The sequence below is a fragment of the Candoia aspera genome, chromosome 2, assembly GCF_035149785.1.
Source record: "Candoia aspera isolate rCanAsp1 chromosome 2, rCanAsp1.hap2, whole genome shotgun sequence".
Classification (NCBI taxonomy): Eukaryota; Metazoa; Chordata; class Lepidosauria; order Squamata; family Boidae; genus Candoia; species Candoia aspera.
The window spans coordinates 4382975-4410205 of NC_086154.1; the positions used below are offsets into that span (position 1 = coordinate 4382975).

General features: G+C 47.4%; 1 pseudogene; it reads left to right on the forward strand.

Moving 5' to 3' along the window:
* Positions 1-442: 442 nt before the first annotated feature.
* On the forward strand, positions 443-25677 carry LOC134492025 (zinc finger protein 208-like; annotated as a pseudogene).
* Positions 25678-27231: the final 1554 nt, after the last annotated feature.

The window sequence follows — 27231 nt, forward strand, 5'->3', positions numbered from 1 at the left end:
GATAAGGCGGACTATTAAAATCCATTGAAGGTGGCCCAGTACAAAAGTCTCTAAGGAAAAATTGTCCGGAAAGAGCATATAATATATATGCTATAAATTTAATAAATAAACAAACAATCAATCAATCATCAAGGCACTTTTGGCTTGCAAAGTAATTTCTAAGGTCTGGATTTGGAGGCCAAAGTGTCCTTCTTTGCAAAGGTTGAGAAATGTCCTTCCCAGGAAATTTTCTCTGCTTTTTTTGACCGCAGCAAATTCCTCTGGCAACTAGCAGCTTCCGTGCAGCCTGAGGAGGAGCAGAAACTGGGTTGTGTGTCTTTGGAATCTTACCAAGTATAGACGTTTAACTTAGTGCAAATCTTTGCTCTGGGAATGAGTGGACAGTAGGACAGACCTTGCAAATCCTCCTGGGCTTATTCTGTTCTTTGTTCCTTGTTCAGGGGGGTCCTGTGTCCTTCGAGGAGGTGGCTGTGTGTTTCTCCGAGGAGGAGTGGTCTCTCCTGGATCCTCACCAAAAAGCCCTGCATTGGGAAGTCATGCTGGAGAATTATAGCAACGTGGCCTCTCTGGGTAAGGGTTTGCTACTCTCCAATCAGAGAATTCGGGAAGACATTTGGCAGTCAGATGCCCTCAGCTGTTTCTCCAACCAAATGTCATTTCCTGGGAGGGAGAAGGAAAAGATCCAGCCTTGCCTCCTCCAAGGCAGAAAATAGGTCAGTAGCTCTCTGCTTGGATGCATCCTGTGCCATTTCCCATCTGGTGAATTTTCCATTTCTGTTTAAACAGATGAGTGACAACCTCACTCCTTGGCTTGAGGAGATGCTAAATCCCATCACACGGATTGCAGCTTCTTGGGCTCCGATGCTTCCCTCTCTCTCCTAGGAAGGATTGTCATTTATTCAGGCACATGGGTTAATGACTTTTTTTCCTTTTTCACTTCTTTCCTGTGCCTTAGGATTAGGGCAAAATGGTGCCGTTTTTCCATTGCAAATATGCTGTTTTGGGTTCATAGAAGAACTTTAGATTTTTTCTGTGCAGCGATGTGATTTTGGCAAGAGAAAAATGAATAGCAGGTGGAAGTAGTTCAGGTAGGAAGAAAAGGCCGAGTTTCAAAATGCATTTAGTGCTCACAGGTCTCTGTAGGAATTGACCCCTCTCCAATAAATATTAGGTTTTCTTCCAATATGTCCTTGGATGTTTCTCCTGATTCTTCCTTTACTTACTGACTCTGGGTGAGATTTCACTATATAAGGATAATTCTAAGGACAAAGGATGTGTGAGATGTTTTCAAAGCTTTTATGGCTTACGAATACAGAAATTATCATTTCTATGGCATACCACTGTAAGCATGCAAAAGCGCAACATACTGGAATTTGGCAAAATTTCAGAAGGAAATTTATGACTTCCTAGCATTTGACCTTTTTCCCTAACCTTGCTGTCATTTTCACTCCTCTTTCCCTTTGAAGGTAATCGTGGGCAGGAGAATAAAGATTGCAGTGAGCCATTCCTGATGACCACGCAGGGAAAGAGAACAGGGGAGCCTTCAGTGCAAATGGAACTACAGAAACACGAGAGAAACGGGTCAGATAATTGGAATCAGGAAAGCTCATCTTCCATTGATGCTGCAATTCAAGACCTTTATCCCCCAGAAGGACAAATCCAGAAAAAAGATATTGGAAAAGGAGTAATATTATTCAAAGGCAAATTAGATGTCAATGAGCACTATCCAACCCACACTGAGAGAGATTATATATGCAGAGAAAGTGGAAAAAATTACAATTGGACTTTCACTCCTTCCTGTGAAAATGTGGGCCTTACATCTCCTAAAAGGATGCACACAGGTGAGAAACCACATGAATGCAAACAGTGTGGAAAGAGATTCTGTCGAAGTGCTTCCCTTACTTATCATAGAAAGGTCCACACGGGAGAGAAGCCATATAAATGCATGGAGTGTGGAAAGAGCTTTAGTACTAGCAGTTACCTTACTTCCCATAAACGGTTCCATGCAGGGGACAAACCATATAAATGCATTGAGTGTGGAAAGAGCTTTACTACTAGCAGTCATCTTACCTCCCATAAACGGATCCACACAGGGGAGAAGCCATATAAGTGCACGGAGTGTGGAAAGAGCTTTAATACTAGCAGTTATCTTACTTCCCATAAACGGTTCCATGCAGGGGACAAACCATATATATGCATTGAGTGTGGAAAGAGCTTTACTACTAGCAGTCAACTTACTTCCCATAAATGGATCCACACAGGGGAGAAACCACATGAATGCAAAGAATGTGGAAAGAGATTCTGTAAAAGTACTTCCCTTACTTACCATAAAAGGATCCACACAGGGGAGAAGCCATATAAATGCATGGAGTGTGGAAAGGACTTTACTACTAGCAGTCATCTTACTTCCCATAAACGGATCCACACAGGGAAGCCATATAAGTGCGTGGAGTGTGGAAAGGACTTTACTACTAGCCGTCATCTTAATTACCATAAACGGATCCACACGGGGGAGAAGCCATATAAGTGTGCGGAGTGTGGAAAGGACTTTACTACTAGCAGTTATCTTACTTCCCATAAACGGATCCACGCAGGGGAGAAACCACATGAATGCAAAGATTGTGGAAAGCGATTCTGTAAAAGTACTTCCCTTACTTACCATAAAAGGATCCACACAGGGGAGAAACCATATAAATGCTTGGAGTGTGGAAAGAGTTTTACTACTAGCAGTTATCTTAATTCCCATAAACGGTTCCACACAGGGGAGAAACCATATAAATGCATGGAGTGTGGAAAGAGCTTTACCACTAGCAGTCATCTTACTTCCCATAAACGAATCCACGCAGGGGAGAAACCATATAAATGCATGGAGTGTGGAAAGAGCTTTACCACTAGCAGTCAACTTACTTCCCATAAACGGATCCACACAGGGGAGAAACCACATGAATGCAAAGAGTGTGGAAAGAGATTCTGTAAAAGTACTTCCCTTACTTATCATAAAAAGATCCACACGGGATAAGCCATATAAATGCTTTGAGTGTGGAAAGAGTTTCTGCAAAAATGGGATTCTTGCTGTCCATAAAAAGATCCACACAGGAGAAACCACGTAAATGCACCGAGAGTGGAAAGAGCTTCAATCATCAGAGAAATCGTACTTCCCATAAAAGGATCCAAAGAGTGAGGAAGCCACATAAATTCAGAGTGTGTGGAACGAGCTTCAGGACAGGCGGTCCCCTTATTTCCATAAAAGGATCCCTGAAGAAGAGAAACCATAGAAATGTGTGGAGTGTGGAAAGAGCCTCAGGTGGAGCAATGACCTAATTTCACATACTCTCATCCATTTGGGTGGGAATCCATGTAAGGTCGCGATTTGGTTATTTAAATCTATGCATTTCCTTTTTGCCTATACTGAACTAGGAAGGGAAGGTTTTTTTGAGTCTGACCCTCACAACTGGCAGTCCGAGAGATGAATTTACCGATGCAGACAAAGACAGTGGGTACCTGCCGTTTTAATTATGAGCTGTGGATTTTTGGAGGTGCTGTCATTTAAAGGTGGCCAGCGCTATTGAGCCTCAATAACAGAAAATCTTTGTTGTTGTTGAGTTTACATTTTTCCCATTTTCCTGTTGATTCTGGCTCTGGGAGGGATGTGAACAGGCAGACATTTAACAGGGGCTGCTTCCCCAGGCAGTAGTAGCAGCTCCCTGATGCATCTCTTCAAGGCAAAGCTGTATTCGTCTTTCTTCCACTATAGTAAACCTGCAGATAGAAATTTAACTGATCCACAATCACTTCCCATAATTTAAGCTTGACTTCTCTTGCCTAGTCTTATTATAATTGTTTCCCCCTTCCTTTCTCATTCCTTGATACACTCGCAGTTTATCAGAGGACCCTATACTCCTCTCTCCTCTCAAAAAGTTGGAAATGGTGCAGCATAGATTCTGGGATCTGAAGCAATATTTTAATCCAAAGGGAACTCAAGTTCCATCAAAGTAAGCAGAGATCGAATGTGATATTGAATTGTCCCCTACAATAATTGTGATGTTGAATTAAAAGTGACAACTAAGAGCATTTGTACTTTAAATTTCTCATGACCTCCCTCCCTCCCTCCTTCCCTCCCTTTTGTCCCAAGTCAGGGATGCTCAGGAGAATGAGAACGAAATTGACTCCAGTGTGCTGACATTGCAAACAAGGAGACCTTTGGAAATCAGTGGGAACCAAAATGAAATAATATGAAATTAAGGAAAACTACTTCAGAAAACGAGTTCAGTTCCTCCGGACCAAGCAGAGAGAAATGAGAAGGGGAACTGCCTCTGGGATGTGAAGATAGCAAAAAATAATCAGGCTCACCTCCACGGGGTAGAACTGAGACCTGAGTCAACCAGTCTGAACGCAGAAGCTGAGAGACTGGGCAGGGAAAGAGCCAGACTCGAGTCTGCTAGCCCAGGCAAGCCCACTGCATGCAGCTGCCCAGGGCCGAGCTCTGCAAACAATAGCTGTCAGTCTCCAAACGCTGGCCTCTCATTTCCCTGTCTGCTTGCTGTTTTCTTATCTCCTTTCTCCTACACACCCATCCACGCTCTGTCTTAGCATTCGCTTTCTTAAGCTAAGGGTCTGGGTGGGGTGAGGCTGCCTCCGGACGTCGACAGGTCCTTGAAAATGCCGGAGTGCGGCCCAATTAGCCAGTAAACGGCAAGTGGGGAATGAACCTGTGCACGATTGCATGAGCCCGTCACTCAGGTTTCTGGGGCTGGAAACCGACTGCCCTTTGGGGAAAAGCATGAGCTGGGCAGAGCCTGGGGGAAGCAGGGTGGGAAGCGTTTCTGCCCGGCTGCAGCGGCTCTCGCCAAGCGCAGAGAGCCATCCCAGCTTCACTTCCTCTCAGGCAGACGCTCAAAATTAGGCCGCGATTACACGGAACATTGACAGGTAAAGAAATGGGCCAAAAAGAACAGAGACGTGAATCCCGTTCCTTTTAAATTGCTCTTTAACCACTTGTTTCCCCTCCATTTAAATCTCTCGTTTCGCTAATTTAGCCAAATCTCCTTTTTCTTGCATCGTCGCCTCCAAATGCAGAGGAAACTCTTCAAGCCAGTGGAGCCTTCAGCTCCTTTGGCTAGAACAAACTTTGTACCCCCTTTTCCTCTGTTTATCTGTAATCTGAGAATCTTCCGGTTGCCTTAAATTCTCCAAAGCTCCTAAGCTTCCTATTTCCCGAGCTATATTCCCTACCCAACCCCCACTCAATCTGTAAAACAGGTTTCTCTTTTTTTGCCTCATGGTATTTGAGCTTTATATTCACTCTTCACTACTTGCCTGCCTTCGTTCTGTAACGCCCTTTTTTCCAGTCACATGTGCAACACCACCATTCTCCCGCTCAATTCTCCACCAGGGCGCCTTGTTTTGAGGTAAAACTTCTAGAATGTCCATGAGTTTGAGCTTTTTCTCCAATTTGGAACTTGTTTTCTTTTGCTGCTACTTTTTCTTCAGGATTGTTTTCATTGTTACGGGCTGCTACTTGGTGTTTCAGGCCATCATTAGCCGCCCAGTCGTGAATATCAGAAGGGCAGCTGTATAAATTGAACTCACTAAATAAAAATCAATAAATATCTTAATTTTCCTAACCCGTCGCTTCCCTCCCTGTGTCCCTGCCAGCCCCCATCTCCCATCACTTCGGGCCTGAGTTTGCTAACAACCACAAGGCACAAGCCATGTTTCAAAGAGAGGCTCCTTGTTCTTGTTTTTGGACTGCCCTGCCGTTTCTGACAGGATTTTGCTCATTTTTGAGGCCTCCCTGAATCTCTACTTATCCTTCAGAGCGGCTGCTCTTGAACAAAGCGAGTTTTGATCCTCCACCAAGATTTTCTGAAGGTTCACAAGATCACAGATGGTTCCTAGACTTAGATAAGAGGAAGATCCAGAAACTGCAATGTGCTGAAGATGCCACCACCTTTCTTAGCTAGGCAATAAGTTAGAGGGGCCCTTTCCTTGTACTCCGGTTGGAATAATTTATTTCCTTGCAAATGGTGGCGCTCATTCTGCAAAATCATGAGGTAAAAGAAAGGCATGCTTTAAAGACAATGGACCAGTCGTTAATGTACAGGTTTCCTCAACAGCTCATTCTTTTCCCCCACCCCAATTATCATTCTTAATCCTTGTAATTTGAAATCATTTTCCCCTGAGTGCAGAGCCAGTAAAGAAGAACCTCCAGTACCAAGTCAATCTCAATCTCAGGGTTTGCACTCTGTGCAGGTACAGACACCCAGTGAAATCTTGGTGCAAACTCAAAAGATTGGATTGCGATGAATGCGAGGCTTGCAAAGCAAGGAGCAAATCTCAGGAAGTTATAAAGCTCAGTTTCTAAAAGTAGTGCAAATCTCCTGAAGGCGGGAGGGGGATCAGCTCACATCGGTTGTACGTGGAGGCCTGGTCTTCCCCTTCTGGCATTCATCTTCTCCCCCTCTGGTCCTGCCCTCCACCCATGGACCTTGCAGGCAAGAGGCAGGCCCGGGGAGAGCCCATCCTGCAAATGGGGGAAAGAAGAAGAAAGGGCTGAGGGGGAGACGTCGGATGGGCAAAGAGCCTCAGCTCAAGTTAGGGCAAGAAAACGCAAAGCCAGATGCCACCAACAAATCTCTTCTTCTGAGTGCTGAAGCCGTTCAGGAGAGACAGCAGCACCTAGCCGCTTACGAGCCACACACCTTAACGGAGCACAGGACTTCCCACACTTTTCGAGCTTGCAACCGATGAGTTCACACACCTCAATTCCTCCCGTGTACTGTAGCTGTGAAATCAGACAGACAACCCTGACCAGCAGAGGGGAGAGCTTCTCACTTGGACTCATGCGGCTTTTTTAGGGTGGCAGAGAAGAGACGTTGTTCAATATGGCATGAAAACAAGACTCACACACACTTCAAACAATGGAAAGGAAATGGCAGACAACCAACAGCCTCCATGAAACAGGAGGGCAACAAGTTGCATCAGGACACAGATCCTCATGGCTTCTTTCAAAAAGTCCGTGCATCCACACACAGACTCAGTGGGCTTAGTAAAAGATGCAGAGGCTCATTATTAACACTAAGCCAATGAGGATGATTAATAGCCCCAAGGCCAAGAAGGCAGCCAGAGCAGAAAACAAAGGCAGCTTGGGCTGGTACGGAGACATGTGCGGAAGGGGCCATTCTCTTGGGACTCGGACCCCATCAACCTACGCAGTTGTTGCCGGAATGCATTCTGTGGTTGCCTTCCGTGGTGATTGTGCCCACTGGGGACAAAGATCCTAAACTGGCTTAAATCTAGAAAGCCCCCAAAGGGTCCCCAGTTCTGAAGCAATGGCCAGTCTCCAGAAAGTGAGGGGAAGAAACGATCAGCTAGAAAAAAAGGATTCTGCCCGGCATGGATGAAGAGAATTGAGCTGAAAAGGAGGGCAAGAGAGAAAATGGATGGAGAGAATCAAGGAGATTACTGGATTGTCCTTGGAAGAGCTATCATTTAATTAAACAATAACCAAATCAATGATTTAAGGTGAAGGTTGCAATTACGTTGAGAAGCTTATTGCAGTTCCAACCCAGTTTTAAAAGAGCAACGGTTTTCTGCAGCTTGGAGTTTTTCTTGCCTTCAAAATGGTTTTTTGTCCTGTGTGGTTTCGTCTCTCTCCCAGTTTTCTTCAGCCTACATCTCCAAAGGCAGTCACCTCAGATGGATTTCCTCCTCCTCCTTCCTGCAGCCTGTCTTGTATCAAGAGCTGCGTTGTTGGGATAAGGCATTAAGTGGCCGTGAGCAGGGCCTCCCAGTGAGTCTAGGAGAAACTCCAAATTGTGGATCATTCATCGGTACATCAATGTTCAAAGTCAAAGATGGACCTTCCCTGGAACTGTACACACTACAAACCCCAAACTACTCCATCTTGAAGAGATTCACTCAGTCTGTTCCTCCCCATCCAGACTCTGAGAGCCTCTAAGTCAGCACTTCCACCTCATTACCCGTTTGGCCTGGGGATGTGAAAACTAACTGGGTATCATCAGCATATGGAGGATACCAGACTCTGGGTCAACATATAACCTCCAGCAGTTCCAAGTAGATCTGAAAAAGGAGCAGTATGTGGAGAGATCCCTGGAGCACGCACATAACAGAGGCCTCTGGACAGATCTCTCTTCCACTATCACCACCTCAGGAAGGAGGAGAACCATGCAAAACAGTGCATTCCCTCAGAGGTGTTGCAGGAGAAGGCCAGGGTCAGTGGTACTGGAAGCCCCTGAGAGATCAAGGAGGGTTGCACTTCCCCAACCCTGCTCTCTCCATAAGTCATCCCTAAGTGCATCCCATGCAATTTCCAGGCTGTATCCTGGCTGGAAACTGATTGCCAAGAAGATAAATCATCTTCACCTAAGGCTCTTCAGTTGCAGAGCTTTAGTCCTTTCAGGAAAGCCAGGTCAGGAATCAGACACAGCAAAGCCTACTGGAGCTCTACGATCAAGATAGAGACAGACAGAGACAGGCCAGCCAATGGATCCAGAAGGAAACGGGGGTGGCTTTCACTGAATGGCACTGAAAGTCCTGCAGAATCAATCAAGCTGATAAAAACTGACTGAAGTATTTCTTCATTCAAAGGCTTTGTGCTCTGTCCATTTTCTCACCTAAAGCTTGGAATCCTACCAAGCATCGACATTTAACTTAGTGCATCTTTGCTTCGGGAAATTGTGAACACTAGGATGGACCTTGCAAATCCTCCTGAGCTTGTTCTGTTCTTTTTTTTCCTTGTTCAGGAGGGTCCTGTGTCCTTCGAGGAGGTGGCTGTGTGTTTCTCCGAGGAGGAGAGGTCTTGGCTGGATCCTCACCAAAAACCCCTGCATCGGGAAGTCATGCTGGAGAATTATAGGAAATATAATTTCAACTCAGGAAGTCCTAATTCCCCTCTCTCTTTAGCAAGCATCTAGAGTAGCAACAATTAGTTTTTAACTCTTGGTTTTTAACCTTCCCATATCAACTTAGAAATGTGTTTTTCTCATCGCTTAAGTCACTTCTCAGAATTGGTTCTGAAAAAAAATGACATCCTGATTAGAATATTCATCTTAATCACAGAAATCCTTCCCAACAATAATTGTAGTTTATCCCACCTCAAGAAATCTTTTTTGACATCACTCCACACCTCCACATTATTCTGAAACAACATGCAATTCATGTTTGACAATGTAACCCCCATAATCAGGTTTTCAATCCATTGAGTAAACGGGCCCATACATTCACCTTTCCCAAGCTGCAATAGGAGTCTTTCGGCCATAGGAAAGGAATGGAAAATCGATTTACGTGGCCCAGTTGTCAAATTGCATGTAATAGGTACTGTATGTAATTCAAGAGACTCTTATCCTCTGAGAATGTTACCTTTTGTCCCAGTTAGAGACATTCTAAAGTTGTCGAAAGCAGCTGGAAAAGAAGGCTGCCTGACTATGGGGGACACGAGAACCTCCGTCTTCCGCGCCGCCCTCACCCCCCCCCCGGAAAATGCCGCCTTCCTCCCCTCTTTGCATGAGCACCTGCACTGCACACAGAATCCACCAGGGGGCTCCTCTGCAAAGGGAAGGGAGCGCCCTGCGCTTCAGCACTGGGCCACTGGAGGGCGAATGCCAGAGGCGACTTTGCAGAGGAGGGAGGGAAGGAAGTGACCGCGCCAGGCCTTGCCCCTCTAGGACGCCCCACTCTCTCCCTTTAACCCTTTGGGCTCAGCACGCGGGGTCCCCGGCCGTTCAGCGCGGCTCGGGCGGGCGAGCGGGCGAGGGCGGCGCCTCCCGCCCTGGTCTGTCGGGCCTGCGGCGGGGCGGCCGGTCCGGGCTCGGGGCGGGTTGTGTGAACCCGACTGCCTGCAGCGGCGTGACTTAGAAGGCTCGGAAGAGGCAGAGCCTGAAGAAGGGGAAATGGACGGCCTAAGCGGGGGTCTTTTCGCCGGCATGTCGCGTGACGGGAACGGAGCTTTCCTTGTGTTGGGGGTTTGGCATGTTGTGTGAACCTTGCTGTAGGTAAATGTAGATCGAGGTTTTTAAAAAGCAAGCCCTTCCTTCTGAGAAAAAAGAAATAGAACATGCAATCTGCTCAATGCCACTGCAATCCTATATCAGCTCTGGGAGATACTTCCTTCCATGGGGATAAGTGTTGTTCAGTGGTTAAATCCACCCCTTCCTAAACCTTGGAATTTGTTTTCTTTTCCATCTCAGATACACAAACTGGAGGCCTTTGTCCATCCTCACATACAGACAAAAGTATCTCTGGGGCACAGAGGGCTGAATGGCCTGCTGCGGTCACTCCTGCCGCAACAGGAAGGGTCCTGTGAGTGAAAAGGCGTTCAGAGATCCCTAAGATTCCTCAGACAGATTTGGAGTTGTGTTGCAGAACAGAGGAAGAATGGAGACACAACCTTTAGCAAGAGGTGGGAGCTGTGGGGAGATCTGGGCAAGAACTGGGCAGAAGACCCTGGAGGCGGAAACCCTCCATGCAGAAGTTCAGCCCTGGAACTGCAGGAGCGTCCAATACCAGGAGGCCGAGGGTCCCCGAGGACTTTGCAGCCGGCTCCACTCCTTGTGCAGTCGATGGTTGAGAGCAGAAAAGCACACCAAAGCGCAGATGCTGGACCTGGTTGTTCTGGAGCAGTTCCTGGCCCTGCTGCCCCTGCAGGTGGAGCGCTGGGTGCGGGAGTGCGGAGCGGAGACCAGCTGCCAGGCGGTGGCCCTGGCCGAGGGCTTCCTCCTGAGCCAGGCGGAGGAGCAGAAGGAGCAGGTCGGGTTGCAGGTGAGAGACCCTCATCCTGGGAGCCCAGAAGGGTTTGAACGCTCATCCCCTCCCTACCAGAGTTCTCTGCCATTCGTAATATATGGAGAGGCTTCCCTAATTCTTGTAGGACACTGTTCCATTATCAGTTCTTGAAGATAGATTTGGGACAGCCTCGGTCCCTTTCTTACTTTCCAGCCTCAGTGTTAGAGATTGGGGGCTTTGAACTTGTGTTCAGAGAACAAGAATCCCCTTCATGTTGTGCGATGTCCATTAATTCTCCTTCTTTTCTCCTGCGTACTATTTCAAGTCCTTCGCTGTGGAGATCAGAGATCCCGAGGGAAGGAGGAATCCATCCAATCCCCCTCCGGAGATGTTTTTCAGGAGGATCTCTCAGGAAGATCCAGGTCAGGACACCTCAGCAGGTACTCGAAGGTCCGCCCGTTACCCAGAGAGATCCCAGCGGTCTCCTCTTCTCTTCTGTAGAAGACCTCTGCCTAATTTATTAATTGTGCATTTTAAAATTCTCTCTCCCTCACAGGGAAGACTCAAACAAAGTTGACTGCTCTATACGGTGGAGCTGAAACACTTGTTGGACCTCCAAGTCAAGTAAGAGGAGCAAATTTAATGATTAGACTTGTATTCTCCCTTTCCTCCAGAAAGACAAGCTGCTGTACGTAGTACTTTCTCCTTCAGTTTTTCCCTCTTGTTTGGGCTCGGGTATTTCCGTGTTCCTGAGCAACACGCAATGGAGAAGAGGAGGCTCAAATTGCTCTCAGTCAGCATATCTTCCTCTCAAGTCTGTCGTTGGGAGGCAATGGTTTCTCATTTCTACCCGGAGATTCTCAGTAGGAAATATTTTTTTAAGACTCAACTCTCCTTTTTGCTGGTTACTCCTCCTACTATTAGTGTACGATAACTAATGTTTGAAAAACGTCCTTCAGCAGATAGAATGCTACTACTACAGCTGTAGCGACTGCTGAACAGAGACCCATTCTTTTTGTACTCCTTTCATTTGGAATTGTACAAGGCTGCCCAAGAAAAACTAAATACACATTAAAAGATGAGGCGGACTATTAAAATCCATTGAAGGTGGCCCAATACAAAAGTCTCTAAGGAAAAATTGTCCCGAAAGAGCATATAATCAAGGCACTTTAGGCTTGCAAAGTAATTTCTAAGGTCTGGATTTGGAGGCCAAAGTGTCCTTCTTTGCAAAGGTTGAGAAATGTCCTTCCCAGGAAATTTTCTCTGCTTTTTTTGACCCCAGCGAATGGCTCTGGCAACTAGCAGATTCTGTGCAGCCTGAGGAGGAGCAGAAACTGGGTTGTGTGTCTTTGGAATCTTACCAAGTATAGACGTTTAACTTAGTGCAAATCTTTGGTTTGGAAATGAGTGGACAGTAGGACAGACCTTGCAAATCCTCCTGGGCTTATTCTGTTCTTTTTTCCTTGTTCAGGGGGGTCCTGTGTCCTTCGAGGAGGTGGCTGTGTGTTTCTCCAAGGAGGAGTGGTCTCTCCTGGATCCTCACCAAAAAGCCCTGCATTGGGAAGTCATGCTGGAGAATTATAGCAACGTGGCCTCTCTGGGTAAGGGTTTGCTACTCTCCAATCAGAGAATTCGGGAAGACATTTGGCAGTCAGATGCCCTCAGCTGTTTCTCCAACCAAATGTCATTTCCTGGGAGGGAGAAGGAAAAGATCCAGCCTTGCCTCCTCCAAGGCAGAAAATAGGTCAGTAGCTCTCTGCTTGGATGCATCCTGTGCCATTTCCCATCTGGTGAATTTTCCATTTCTGTTTAAACAGATGAGTGACAACCTCACTCCTTGGCTTGAGGAGATGCTAAATTCCATCACACGGATTGCAGCTTCTTGGGCTCCGATGCTTCCCTCTCTCTCCTAGGAAGGATTGTCATTTATTCAGGCACATGGGTTAATGACTTATTTTCCTTTTTCACTTCTATCCTGTGCCTTAGGATTAGGGCAAAATGGTGCCGTTTTTCCATTGTAAATATGCTGTTTTGGGTTCATAGAAGAACTCTAGATTTTTTCTGTGCAGCGATGTGATTTTGGCAAGAGAAAAATGAATAGCAGATGGAAGTAGTTCAGGTAGGAAGAAAAGGCCGAGTTTCAAAATGCATTTAGTGCTCACAGGTCTCTGTAGGAATTGGCCCCTCTCCAATAAATATTAGGTTTTCTCCCAATATGTCCTTGGATATTTTCCCTGATTCTTCCTTAACTCAATGCTGACTCTGGTGAGATCTGACTATGTAAGGATAGTATAATAGGAACGGATGAGGTGCCTCCCCGTTGACCAGTGAGAGAGGCTGAGGGGGGACACAGAGTGTGGGGGCATTGGTTAGGCTCCTGCAGTGCCGAGAACGTGAGCTGGTGCACTGTGGTGCCGGCCACTGCCCTGGGATTGATCGAGTGCTGGAGATGTGTGAGTGGAGGAGGAGTCCCTTATTTCCACCCAGGGTTCCTGAAGGTCTGGGAGTGGAGGCAACTGGGCCTGGAAATCCTGGGGGCTATCGGGTGGGGTGTACTATTGAGGTGGTGATGGGTCAGGGTTGTTATGATGGGAACCAGAGGGCAGGCCACCTTCGGGGAAGACGCCCCCAGTGTTTGTTACCAATGGCGTGTTCCAGCCCTCTGGGTTCAGACCCAGGCTGTCCTAACAGTCAGAAATCACGCTGAGACGAGAGCAGGTCTCTAGTGTTTATTACTGCTACATAAAACAGAATCCTAACAAACTGAACAAGCGTGGGAAAAACCCAGACAGATAAACCCCAAAAGTTAAGGCAGGTCTGATCTGTGTCTCTTTGAATGGCTGCTTAATTCCTCAGTACTACGCATGCGCTTTTCCCCCTGGATAGAGGCCCCTTCCAGCTCGCCATCAGTACTCATGACATCACCCTCCCCTCCAGATTCACATTCCATTTCAGCCCCCTCCCTTCCAGAGGTTTGATCAGAGTCTATGTCTCCTTCTAAGCTCCCATGGGAACTGGGCAACGATGGAAAGTCTTCAAAGGAAAACTCCTCCAAGGACGAATCAGTGCTGCTCTCCAGGTCTGATAACGCTTCTGGCCCAGGTGGCTGCTGCTGGAAAATAGCTAGATAATTAGAAGAGTCGTCCCCCCTGGGAAATGCACGCCTGAGATGGAGGGCTGCGGTTCCCCCCCGCTCTTCTGTTACTGGTCTCAAGGCTTCAGGCGGGGCTGGAAACTGCAAACTTATGAACTCCTCTGCTTGAGATTCCTCTGCTTGCTCAGCCAAGTGAGGAATCTCTGGTAGAGTGCAAGGCTTGGGTTTGTGAGGGAAAAGCTGATGGAATCGATGAACCAGCGTTGGTGCGTGCAAATCTCTGGCATTCTCCCCCGTGTGCTCTTCCTCGGGGTACCCTTTCCAGTGTATGAAATATTGGATGCCCCTTCCCCTCCTCCTAGAGTCCAGAATTTCCTCGACTTCGTATTCCTCCTCCCCCTCCACAATTACTGGAGGTGGGGGGGCAGTTGCGATTGTAAGGCACTTGGGGGAGGGTCCTTGGCTAGCAAGGCTCTGTGAAAGACTGGATGGATTTTCATGGATGCTGGCAGCTTTAAGCGATAAGCCACTGGATTTATCTGCTGTATCACAGTGAAAGGACCCACAAACTTAGAGTCCAACTTCTTGGAGGGCCTGGTAGAGGTCAAAAACTTGGTAGAGAGCCACAGAGTCTCCTACCGCAATCACTGGCCCCTCTTGTCTGTGAGCATCTGCAGCTCTCTTGTAAGCACTTTTTGCCCTGTTCAGCTGCTCCTTTAACAACTCCTGTGCGGCTTGTTGCTCTTTAAGAAAATCAGCCGCGGCTGGAACAGTTCCCTGCTGGGAGGAGGTGGGCAACACCTGAGGGTTAACCCCATAGAGTGCTTGGAAAGGAGACATCTTGGTAGAGGATTGCACAGAGTTGTTATAAGTAAATTCTGTCATGGGGAGCAGGGCTGGCCAATTGTCTTGCTGATAAGTGGTGTAACACCTGAGATACTGCTGTAACCATTGGTTAATTTTCTCAGCTTGCCCGTTACTAGCCGGATGATGTGATGATGATAGGTGGATCTGGACCCCTAATGACTGGAAAAGGGCCCTCCAGAACCTGGAAGTGAACTGAGGGCCTCTGTCACTCACCAAGTGATTTACCATGCCTCTATACCTAAAAACATGGTCCATGAACAACTGCGCTGTGGCTTGCGCAGATGGGAGGCCCTTGCAAGGAATAAAATGCGCCATTTTAGTGAAAAGGTCCACCACCACTAGTATGGAAGTCAGCCCCTGGACTGGGGGTAAATCAGTGATGAAATCCATGGAGATTGTATCCTAAGGCCTACTGGGGGTGGGGAGGGGTTGCAAGAGTCCTGTGGGCTTCACCGGGAGAGGCTTGGCTCGTCTGCAGGTGTGACAAGAAGCATCGTAACCCTTTATGTCTGCAGTCATCTTAGGCCACCAGTAGTCTCTCAGAGCTCTATGGAGAGTTTTGAAAACACCTCCGTGGCCTGCCGTTTGATGGTCATGGCAAAGTCTCAGTACTCCTTCCCTAAAGGAGGGGGGAAAGTATAATCACCCGCTATGCCAGAGGATTCCTGCCTCCACATTAAAGGGGGAGGCAGTGTCTTGCGGGACCCTCTGGAGGTCATCCATCCTGGCCCTGGCATACGGGTCTTGTTGCTGCTGAGCTCTGACTCTTGTAAATAGGTCCTCTGCTTGTCTGCCTGCTGCTAAAATCTCTGTTTGGTTCCCCCTCATAGACTGCTGAAAGTTGTGAGGTTGTAATATAGTAGCCTGTACCTCCTGGTGAGTGGCGGGGGTTGCCTGAAAGGATCGAGACAGGGCATCTGCCAAACAGTTCTGCACCCCGGGAACATAAGAAATAACAAAATTGAAACGGGAGAAAAACTGGCTCCATCTGATTTGGCGTGGGGTGAGGGATCTGGTGTTCTGTAGAAGCTGTAAATTCTTGTGATCGGTGCAAACTTTCACAGGAAAGGCTGCACCTTCTAGCCAGTGCCTCCACTCTTGGAATGCTGCTTTAATTGCTAGCAACTCCTTGTTAAAAACATCATAGTTTCTCTCTGCTGGTGAGAGCATGCGTGAAAAAAAGGCACAAGGAAGTAATGTATTCTCGGTTTTGTTTGTATATTGCAATAACATCGCCCCAATGGCAAAATCAGAAGCATCTGAATGCATTATGAATTGCTTCGTGGGATCAGGGTGTTTTAACAGCGGCTGGGATGCAAAGCGTTGCTTAAATTCTTGGAAGGCTGCTTGCTCTCTCTCCCCCCAAATGAATTTTGATCCTTTCTTCAAAAGCTGTGTGAGGGGTCTAGCCCTGTCACTAAAGTTTTTTATGAACCGCCTGTAGAAATTGCAAAATCCTAGATATCTTTGTACTTCTTTAACATGTCAGGGAGGTGGCCAAGAGAGAATTGCCTGGACCTTAGAAGGATCCATGGATATGCCTTCTGTTGATACCTTATAGCCCAGGAAATGTAATTCAGTTAAATCAAAGGCACACTTCTCTAGCTTGGCGAACAGCTTGTTCTCTCTCAATCTTTGTAAGACATGACGTACTTGGGTTACATGAGTTGTAGCATCCTCAGAGAAAATTAATAGGTCATCTAGATAAATGACTAGATACTTATCTAGTAAATCAGAGAAATTTTGATTCATAAATCGGGAAAATATGGCTCCTGCATTAGACAAGCCAAAGGGCAAAACAAGGTACTCAAATTTACCAAACCTGGTGTCGAAGGCAGTCAGATATTCATGCCCCTCTTTCATCCGGATCAGATTGTACGCATTCCTGAGGTCCAACCTAGTAAAAATGTGTGCTTTCTGTAAGCGATCCAGCAGATCAGATATTAACGGCATGGGATAATTTTCTTTTATTGTGAGTTTATTTAAAAAACTGAAATTGTGGACCACTCTCACGGGTGCCTCCTGGTTTGCCGGTGCCAACGGGTCAGGCTTCTTTGGTACGAAGAAGGTAGGAGCAGATGCTGGGGAAGTAGTTGGTTGGATGAACCCCTTTTGGAGATTAGAATCCAACTAATCCTTTAAGGTGGCTAGTTCTTTGGGGGACATGGGATATTGTTTCCTTGCTGGAATCTTGGCTCCTGGTATCAACTCAATGGTGCAATCACAGTCCCTATGGGGGGGGGGGGTGCTGTGGCCTCTTGTTCGCTGAAAACGTCTGCGAAATCTGCATACTTGGCTGGCAACTGGACCCCCCCCCCCCGCTTCTGTGACTGTGTTGGTTGCTGGAGAGAGGAGAGCGGCTTGAATCTTGTGGTGCTGGCATTCCTTAGCTGGGAAGGAGATTGCTCCCGTAGTCCAGTTCAACAATGGGTTGTGGATCTTCAGCCAAGGTGTGCCCAGGACTATAGGCACATTAAGTGATGCCATAACATAAAGTTGGATCCACTCAATGTGGTCTCCCGTTGTTAGTTGCACAGGTTCTGTGAACCTTCTAATCGGTCCTGCCTTGAGGGGCTGGCCATCAATGGTCTCCACTTCTATGGGACGTGGCAATTCTCTGGTCGGGATGTTGAAGTCTTGTACGGTCTGTACATCAATAAAATTGGTTGAAGCTCCAGAATCCACGAGGGCCTCTAGCTTGACCTGGTGCTCTGGGTTTACGCGCATTATTACTGGTAAGTAGTAAAAGGATTGCCTGGAATCCTCGGAATGAGCCCTTCTTAACTGAGTGATGGTCTCCCTGCCGAGCTCTGTGGAGGGAGACCGACGGAGTTTCCCTGGTTGGAAGCAGAGGCGGAGATGGCTCTTGTTTCAGCTGCTTGCCTTGGGGGTCTTACTGAAGTTGCTTGGCCTCTCACTGGGCAAGCTCTCACCATGTGCCCCTGGGCTCCGCAGTAGAAACAAAGGGCTCTCTCTCAGCCTCGGAATTCAGCCTCCTGCTCGCCCCAATCTGCATTGGCTCCTCTTGTGCTGAGTGAGTGGATGCTACGGAGAGAGCTGGAAATCCTGGAAATGCTCTGAGGGTCCTGTTTCTCCCCGGCTACATCTGTCTGAGCTCTTCTAGCCTGGCATCTATGACTACCGACAACTGATATAAGGCTTCTAGGGTAGCTGGTGTTCCCTGGTGCACTAATTCATTCTTAATTTCCTCGTCCAGCCCCTGTTTAAATTGGTCTTTTAATGCACTCTCATTCCAGTCCAGATCTCCTGCTAACAGCTTGGAATCAGCAATGTAGATTCCCACTCTCTTGTTGCCTTGCTTGAGCTTCTGAATTTTCCGGCTGGCAGTGACCTCTCTGATCGGGTCATCAAAGTGTGCTTGGAACCCTGTCAGAAAATTCTGGTAGTCGTTGAGAATTGGGTCATTGTTCTCCACCATGGGAATAGCCCATTTGGCTGCTGGTCCCTTTAGCAGAATGAAGGTGACTCTGGTTCTGTCTGAGGGAAACTCTGCTGGTCTGCTGTCGAAAAACATTGTGCACTGTGTGAGAAAGGTTCTCAACTGTCCTCCTCCTCCTCCAAACTTCTCTGGTAGACTGCCCTGGGATCTCAAGACTATTGGTGGAGCTGCTGCTGCTGCTGCTGGCACCGGTTGTGGGTTAATCGGAGCTGGTTGTTGTAACTGCTGTAGCATGGCAGCTTGTAATGTGTTGATCTGGAGATCTACTTGTTGGTGTTGTTGCAGGGCTGCTGCCAATTGTTGGCTTGCCGAATGTCCTGGTTTTCCGAAGACATTTTCCAAATGTCTCTCCTTTATTTTTCTTTGTTCCTCCCTCTTTCAATGGGAGTAGGAGTTTGTTAGGATTGATGTCCTAACAGTCAGGAATCATGCTGAGACGAGGAGTAGGTCTCTAGTGTTTATTACTGCTACATAAGACAGAAAATCCTAACAAACTGAAGAAGCGTGGGAAAAACCCAGACAGATAAACCCCAAAAGTTAAGGTGGGTCTGATCTGTGTCTCTTTGAATGGCTGCTTAATTCCTCAGTACTACGCATGCATTTTCCCCCCTGGATAGAGGCCCCTGCCAGCTCGCCATCAGTACTCATGACACAGACTCTGGTCAGCGGATTCTTGAGGGCCCTGGTCTCCGGCTGCTGCTGCTCAACACCTGGTTTGTTAACAACAAGGGCCCCCTCATATGCGACCTGATCGCAGAGGAGGGGGCAGACCTGGCATGTATCACCGAGACCTGGCTGGGCCAAGAAGGGGGGTAGCCCTTTCGGGATTGTGCCTGGCTGGGTTTCAGGTGTGGCATAGCCGAGACACCAGGGCAGGGGAGGAGGGGTAGCGGTTGTCATCCGAGAGTCTCTGGTGGCCTTCAGGGGCCCTGCTCCGCAAGTCGCCGGTTGTGAGACCCTGTTCTTCAAGTTGGCCTCCCGAGAACAGTTGGGAGTATTGCTACTGTATCAGCCTCCCTGCTGTGTAGCAACCTCTCTTCCTGAGCTGCTGGAGGCTGTCTCGACGTTGGCAGTAGAGTTCCCCAGACTTATGGTTCTGGGGGATTTCAATCTGCCTTCCCTGGGGCGGGCCTCGGAGGCAGCTCAGGAGTTCATGGCAGCCATGGGCCTGTCCCAGATTATTTGGGACCCAACTCCAGACAGTGGCCTCACTCTGGACTTGGTTTTCTTGTTGGAGCAGTGGCAATGTGACCTGAGGGGAGAGCTGCATCTGTCCCCATTGTCATGGTCAGATCATGCCCTGGTGACCTTGAGATTCTCCAATGCTTCCCCCCTCCGCAGGGAGGCAGGACCTATTCGGCTGGTCCACCCCCAGTGACTGATGGACCCAGGGAGGTTTCAGAGGGAGCTGGGGGTTATACCTGAGTATCTGCTGCATGGTCCAGCAGAGGCCCTGGCCGCTACCTGGAATAGGGAGGCAGCCGGGGCCTTGGACAGGTTCACGCCTATGCGGCCTCTCTTGCCTCATCCAACCCGACACTCCCTGTGGTTTACAGAGGAGTTGAGGGTTTTGAAGAGGCTTAAGAGACGTCTGGAGCGCTGCTGGAGGAAGAGAAAGACCGAATCCGACCGAACACAGGTTAGAGCCGCTGTTAAGGCCTACCTTGTGGCGGTAAGAGCGGCAAAATGCCAATATTTCTCTGCTCTTATTGCATCCACAGAATGCCTCCCCACAGCTGTGTTCAAGATCACACGTACCCTTTTGGGGAAGATGGGCCCAGTGGCCCACCTATAGGGCCATGCGGAAGAGTTTTCTGAGCATCTGCAGGATAAAATCGCTCGAAGTCACTCCAAGTTGGACTCCAAGCATGAAGCAGGATCTGTGGAGATGCCAAGGGAACGTTCTTGCCTAGTTATCTGGGAACAGTTTGATCCTGTTGGACCCGAAGAAGTGGACAGGATCCTCCGGATTGTGAATGCCACCACATGTCATTTAGATCCATGTCCCTCCTGGCTGGTGAAGGCAGCCTGGGAGGTGACATGTGGTTGGGTCCAAGTGATGGTTAATACATCTTTGGGAGAGGGGATGTTTCCAGCTGCCTTTAAGGAGGCGCTGGTGCACCCCCTCCTCAAGCCATCGCTGGACCCAACTGTGCTGGACAATTTTCGTTTCATTTTAGGAAAGGTGGTTGAGAAAGTGGTGTCATTGCAACTCCAGAGGATTCTGGATGAAGTGGATTATCTGGACCCATTTCAGTCAGGTTTCAGTCCAGGATATGGGACAGAAGCTGCATTGGTCGCACTTATGGATGATCTCTGGCGGGAGCGGGATGGAGGTAGTGCATCCATCCTGGCTCTTCTTGACCTCTCAGCGGCTTTCGATACCATCGTATCGACCGTGCAGCAGATACTCGGGTATCCTTTTGGGACAGCTCAGGGAGTTGGGGGTGGGCGGCATAGTTTTGCACTGGTTCACCTCCTTCCTCCAGGGCCGTTCCCAATCGGTGATGATTGGGAGTGAGAGATCCAACCCTCGGCCCCTCCATTGTGGGGTGCTGCAGGGTTCAGTTCTCTCTCTTCTATTATTTAACATCTACATGAAACCACTGGGTGAGATCATCCGTCACCATGGGATGAGGTATCATCAGCATGCTGATGATACCCATTAATACATCTCCATCCCGGGTGAGGTAGGTGATGTGGTGACTGCCCTGTCTCAGTGCCTGGGGTCTGTGAGGGCCTGGATGGGGAACAACAGGCTTCAGCTGAACCTTGGTAAGACAGAGTGGCTGTGGGTTGATGGCTCTTCAGTTTCCAGGAAATTGTCATCTTTAGTTCTGGATGGGGTGGCACTGTCCCAGACAGACCCGGTGTATAATCTGGGGGTTCTTCTGGACTCACGACTCCTGCTCGCAGAGCAGGTGGCAGTCGTGGCCAGGAGGGCCTTTGCTCACCTTCAGGTTGTGCGCCAGTTACACCCATTCCTGGAGCAAGAGGCCCTCCGAACAGTCACTCATACCCTCGTCATCTCCCATATCGATTACTGCAATGCGCTCTACATGAGGCTACCCTTGAAGACTATCTGGAAGCTTCAGCTGGTCCAGAATGCAGCCACACAGGTTATTTTTAGTGCCCCTAGATCGGCACATATAACACCTTTACTGTGCGAGCTGCACTGGGTGCCAGTTTGCTTCCAGGTCCAATTCAAGGTGTTGGTTATGACCTTTAAAGCCCTACATGGCATTGGCCCAGGCTCCCTGAGGGACCGTCTCATCCCTAAAACATCGACCCGCCCCATCCAGTCAGGCAGAGAGGGCATGTTACGGACCCCGTCAATAAGAGAATTCCATCTGGTGGGGTCCAGGAAACAGGTCTTCTCTGCAGTTGCCCCCGCCCTTTGGAATATCTTGCCCCCAGAGGTGAGGCAGGGGCCTTCACTTCCGACCTTCAGGAGGGCCCGGAAAACCTGGTTCTGCCATCTTGCGTGGGGCGGGAAGATGGGTTGGCTCGTGCCTTAGACCCCCTCCCACCTCATCAGAATTTTTAACCTCTTGGATTTTATACTTATTTACATTGTATTTTATATTTGTAAATTGTTTTTATAAGATCTTAATTGTTTATTATTCTAGTCTTAATTTTATTTTAAACCACCCAGAGTCCCTCTTTTGCAGGAGATGGGCGGTAGCAAAATTGGAAAAATAAATAAATACAATATTAAACAAAAACGATGGTTTAGATATTTTCAAAGCTCTTTTATCTCCTAAATACAGACATTATCATTTTTATGACATGCCACTGTAAGCATGCAGAAGTGCAAGATATTGGAATTTGGCAAAATTTCAGAAGGAAATTCATGACTTCCTAGCGTTTGACCTTTTTCCCTAACATTACTGTCATTTTCACTCCTCTTTCCCTTTGAAGGTAATCGTGGGCAGGAGAATAAAGATTGCAGTGAGCCATTCCTGATGATCATGCAAGGAAAGAGAACAGGGAAGCCTTCAGTGCAAATGGAACTACAGAAACACGAGAGAAACGGGTCAGATAATTGGAATCAGGAGAGCTCATCTTCCATTGATGCTGCAATTCAAGACGTTTATCCCCCAGAAGGACAAATCAAGAAAAAAGATATTGGAAAAAGAGTAAAATTATTCAAAGGCAAATTAGATGTCAATGAGCACTATCCAACCCACACCAAGAGAGATTATATATGCAGAGAAAGTGGAAAAAATTGCAATTGGACTTTCACTCCTTCCTCTGAAAATGTGGGCCTTACATCTCCTAAAAGGATGCACACAGCTGAGAAACCACATGAATGCAAACAGTGTGGAAAGAGATTCTGTCGAAGTGCTTCCCTTACTTATCATAGAAAGATCCACACAGGAGAGAAGCCATATAAATGCATGGAGTGTGGAAAGAGCTTTACTTCTAGCAGTCATCTTACTTCCCATAAACGGATCCACACAGGGGAGAAGCCATACAAGTGCACGGAGTGTGGAAAGAGATTCGGTAGAAGTGCTTCCCTTACTGATCATAAAAGGATCCACACAGGGGAGAAGCCATATAAATGCATGGAGTGTGGAAAGAACTTTACTAATAGCAGTCATCTTACTTACCATGAACGGATCCACACAGGGGAGAAGCCATATAAGTGCACGGAGTGTGGAAAGAGATTCTGTAGAGGTACTTCCCTTACTTATCATAAGAGGATCCACACAGGGGAGAAGCCATATAAATGTACGGAGTGTGGAAAGAGCTTTAGTACTAGTAGGTATCTTACTTCCCATAAACGGATCCACGCAGGGGAGAAACCATATAAATGCACGGAATGTGGAAAGAGCTTTACTACTAGCAGTCAACTTACTTCCCATAAACGGATCCACACAGGCGAGAAACCTTATAAATGCATGGAATGTGGAAAGAGATTCTGTCAACGTATTTCCCTTACTCATCATAAAAGGATCCACTCAGGGGAGAAGCCATATAAATGCACAGTGTGTGGAAAGAGCTTTAGTACTAGCAGGTATCTTAATTCCCATAAGTGGAATCACTCAACGGACAAACCATATAAATGTGTGGAGTGTGGAAAGAGCTTTACTACTAGCAGTCAACTTATTTCCCATAAACGGATCCACACAGGGGAGAAACCTTATAAATGCACGGCGTGTGGAAAGAGGTTCTGTCGAAGTACTTCCCTTACTGATCATAAAAGGATCCACACAGGGGAGAAGCCGTATAAGTGCACAGAGTGTGGAAAGAGCTTTAGTAGTAGAAGTCATCTTAATTCCCATAAACGGTTCCACACAGGGGAGAAGCCATATAAGTGCATGGAGTGTGGAAAGACCTTTATTACTAGAAGTTACCTTAATTCGCATAAACAGTTCCACACACGGGAAAAGCCATATAAGTGCACAGAGTGTGGAAAGAGCTTTAGTTCTAGCCGTTATCTTAATTCCCATAAACAGTTCCACACAGGGGACAAACCATATAAATGCATGGAGTGTGGAAAGAGCTTTACTACTAGCAGTACACTTACTTCCCATAAACGGATCCACACAGGGGAGAAACCATATAAGTGCACGGAGTGTGGAAAGAGCTTTACTACTAGCAGTTATCTTACCTCCCATAAACGGACCCACACAGGGGAGAAACCATATAAATGCACGGAGTGTGGAAAGAGCTTTACTTGTAGTGGGCTACTTACTTCCCATAAATGGGTCCACACAGGGGAGAAACCACAGGAATGCAAAGAATGTGGAAAGAGATTCTGTAAAAGTACTTCCCTTACTTATCATAAAAGGATCCACACAGGGGAGAGGCCATATAAGTGCACAGAGTGTGGAAAGAGCTTTAGTACTCGCTGGTATCTTAATTCCCATAAATGGAACCATGCAACGGACAAACCATATAAATGCATGGTTTGTGGAAAGAGCTTTACTACTAGCAGTCAACTTATTTCCCATAAACGGATCCACACAGGCGAAAAACCATATAAATGTATGGAGTGTGGAAAGAGCTTTACTACTAGCAGTGAACTTACTTCCCATAAACGGTTCCATACAGGGGAGAAGCCATATAAGTGCATGGAGTGTGGAAAGAGTTTTAGTACTGGCAGTTATCTTACTGCCCATAAAAGGATCCACACGGGGGAGAAGCCATATAAGTGTATGGAGTGTGGAAAAAGCTTTCGTACGAGCAGTTATCTTACCTCCCATAAACGGACCCACACGGGGGAGAAGCCATATAAGTGTATCGAGTGTGGAAAAAGCTTTAGTTCTAGCAGTTATCTTACCTCTCATAAAAGGATCCACACAGGGGAGAAACCATATAAGTGCACTGAGTGTGGAAAGAGCTTTAGTACTAGCAGTCAACTTACTTCCCATAAAAGAGTCCACTCAGGAGAAACAACATGAATGCAAAGATTGTGGAAAGAGATTCTGTAAAAGTGCTTTCCTTCCTTGCCATAAAAGGATCCACACAGGTGAAGTGATATAAATGCTTGGAGCGTGGAAACAGTTTCTGCAAAAACAGGATTCTTACTGTCCATAAAAAGAGCCACACAGTGGAGAAGCCACATAAATGCAGAGTGTGGAATGAGCTTCAGAACAAGCGGTTCCCTTATTTCTATAAAAGGATCCCTGAAGAAGAGAAACCATAGAAATGTGTGGAGTGTGGAAAGAGCCTCAGGTGGAGCAATGACCTAATTTCACATACTCTCATCCATTTGGGTGGGAATCCATGTAAGGTCGCGATTTGGTTATTTAAATCTATGCATTTCCTTTTTGCCTATACTGAACTAGGAAGGGAAGGTTTTTTTGAGTCTGACCCTCACAACTGGCAGTCCGAGAGATGAATTTACCGATGCAGACAAAGACAGTGGGTACCTGCCGTTTTAATTATGAGCTGTGGATTTTTGGAGGTGCTGTCATTTAAAGGTGGCCAGCGCTATTGAGCATCTGGGAACTGCCTCTGGGACGCGAAGATACCAAGAAATAATCAGGCTCGCCTCCACGGGGTAGAACTGAGACCTGAGTCAACCAGTCTGAATGCAGAAGCTGAGAGACTGGGCAGGGAAAGAGCCAGACTTGAGTCTGCTAGCCCAGGCAAGCCCACTGCATGCAGCTGCCCAGGGCCGAGCTGCACCAACCAGTGCCAGCAACAGAAGACGCTGCTGGGGGGCGGGAGGGAGAGGAAAGCCCATTCGCAAATCTACAGAGCAGGGAAAAGGGGTTTTGCGTGCAAATGGACTGAGATTGGCCAGAAGAGCTGAAGACCTGGTGGAGGACAAAAGAGTTAAAAGAGCCCAGAACTAGTTCGGATGGGAAAACAGTGCTACAAACACAGAGACAGATATTGGTAGATTAAATAAGTAAAAATAGTTGTAAAGGTATAGTGAAATGAAGACAGTAGAATAAGATAGGTAAAAGAGTAGAAAGAAGCATAGAATTAGCAGTAAGTCTAGAAGTAAGGAACAGGAGCTTCATTTTGTACAATAAAGCAATTTTTGCTGGAAAAACCAATGCTATCTTTGGGTCTGTCTTCTGAACCGTATTAAGAAAGACACTAGCAACGACTTACCCATGAAAATTTTTGGAAGGATTTTGGGTGGGGGGCATACTTCAGGGTTTCAGAGGCTCATGCCGGTTTGAAGCTGTTCATTCAAATACTGCCCATTGGTGTTTCTGGTTCACTCTGGAGGAAAGGCACCAATTCTGGTTTTGTGTCCATTGTCAGTTTTTTCATTACAGAAGTGGAAATCAGATTGGCAGCGTGAGGGCGCTTTGCTTTCCGAGGACCGGGCGCACCACAGCATAGCAGATCTGTACACAATACTTCATTTCGGCACACGCCATCCCCAACAACAGGCTGCTCCTCTGGCTCAAGGCCGCCTTTCCAGTTGATGTTGTCACGTTAATACTCAATCCACACCAAAGTATCGAAGGCTGTAAAGTGGCAGACAGCCTTGGCCTCCTTCCAAAGGTCTTTGCACTGGTTGCAATGAGGGGCTGCCTCAGGTGGCTGCTGCTCTTCAGGTTGCTGCCGAGCTCCAAGCTCTGCTCTTAAGCAGGCTTGCTTTTGAGCACTCCAGCTGAGCTGCCAGGCCAAGCTCCAGGCAGGGATCCACCAGGCTTTGCTGCTCACAGTAGCTTGTGGTCCTGGCAGTTGACCGACAGCCCTCTTGCCTGCCTGTAGTAGTTCTCAATCTCCAGCTTTGCTTCCTCATCTGTTTGCTGTTTTCTCATCTCCTTTTCTCCTACACAATCACCCACATCTGGGTGGGACGAGGCTGCCTCTGGGTGTCGACAGGTCCTTGAAAACGCATCTCAGTGTTAGAATTTTTTTATATTTCCTTATCAGGTTCGTTTCTGAGCCGGGACCAAAGAAAACAGGCAATTGCATGAAAGTATCTTCTTTATTCTTCACCCAAGAGCGAAAGCAATGACAACAAGCTGTTGGGTGGGCGGCTGCGCAGGACCCTCTCCTTAAAGCACATTATGTACCTTCCATTCAACAACAACTTCAGAAGACCACCCCTTACTCAAGTTACCTAAGGATCATTCCATATTAGGAATTTCCTTCCTTCCCTCTATCTTAACATCATTCCATATAAGGAACTTCCTTCCATCCTTGCTAGGGCCCCTTGACCGTTATTAAACAATGCCTTTCCTCTGGAGAAGCTGTCCTTGAAATGTACACCTTATCTTGTTTCTATGGGCAAAGCTACCTATCAGGGCCTGTAGGCCTCTGAGAAAGGAACAGGAAGAATGTAAACTAGGCTGACCATACACCCCGTTTTGAATGGGACAGTCCCATTTTTTTAACGTTTTCAGACCATCCTGTCATTTTAATGTAAATGTCCATTTTGTCCTGTTTTCCTGCGAACCTGGCAGAATGCAGTCAGCCTTTAAATGGAAGGACGGGGAGCTCAGCAGAAATGGCGGAAAAAAGCCGCACAGCTCAACCAGGGGGGAAACCTAAAAAGAAAAAAACATGTTCAACTGATAGGCGGTGATCAAAGGGGTAAGCCGATTGGCTCCTGCCTTGAAAAGGCGGGAAAAAAGGAACCTAA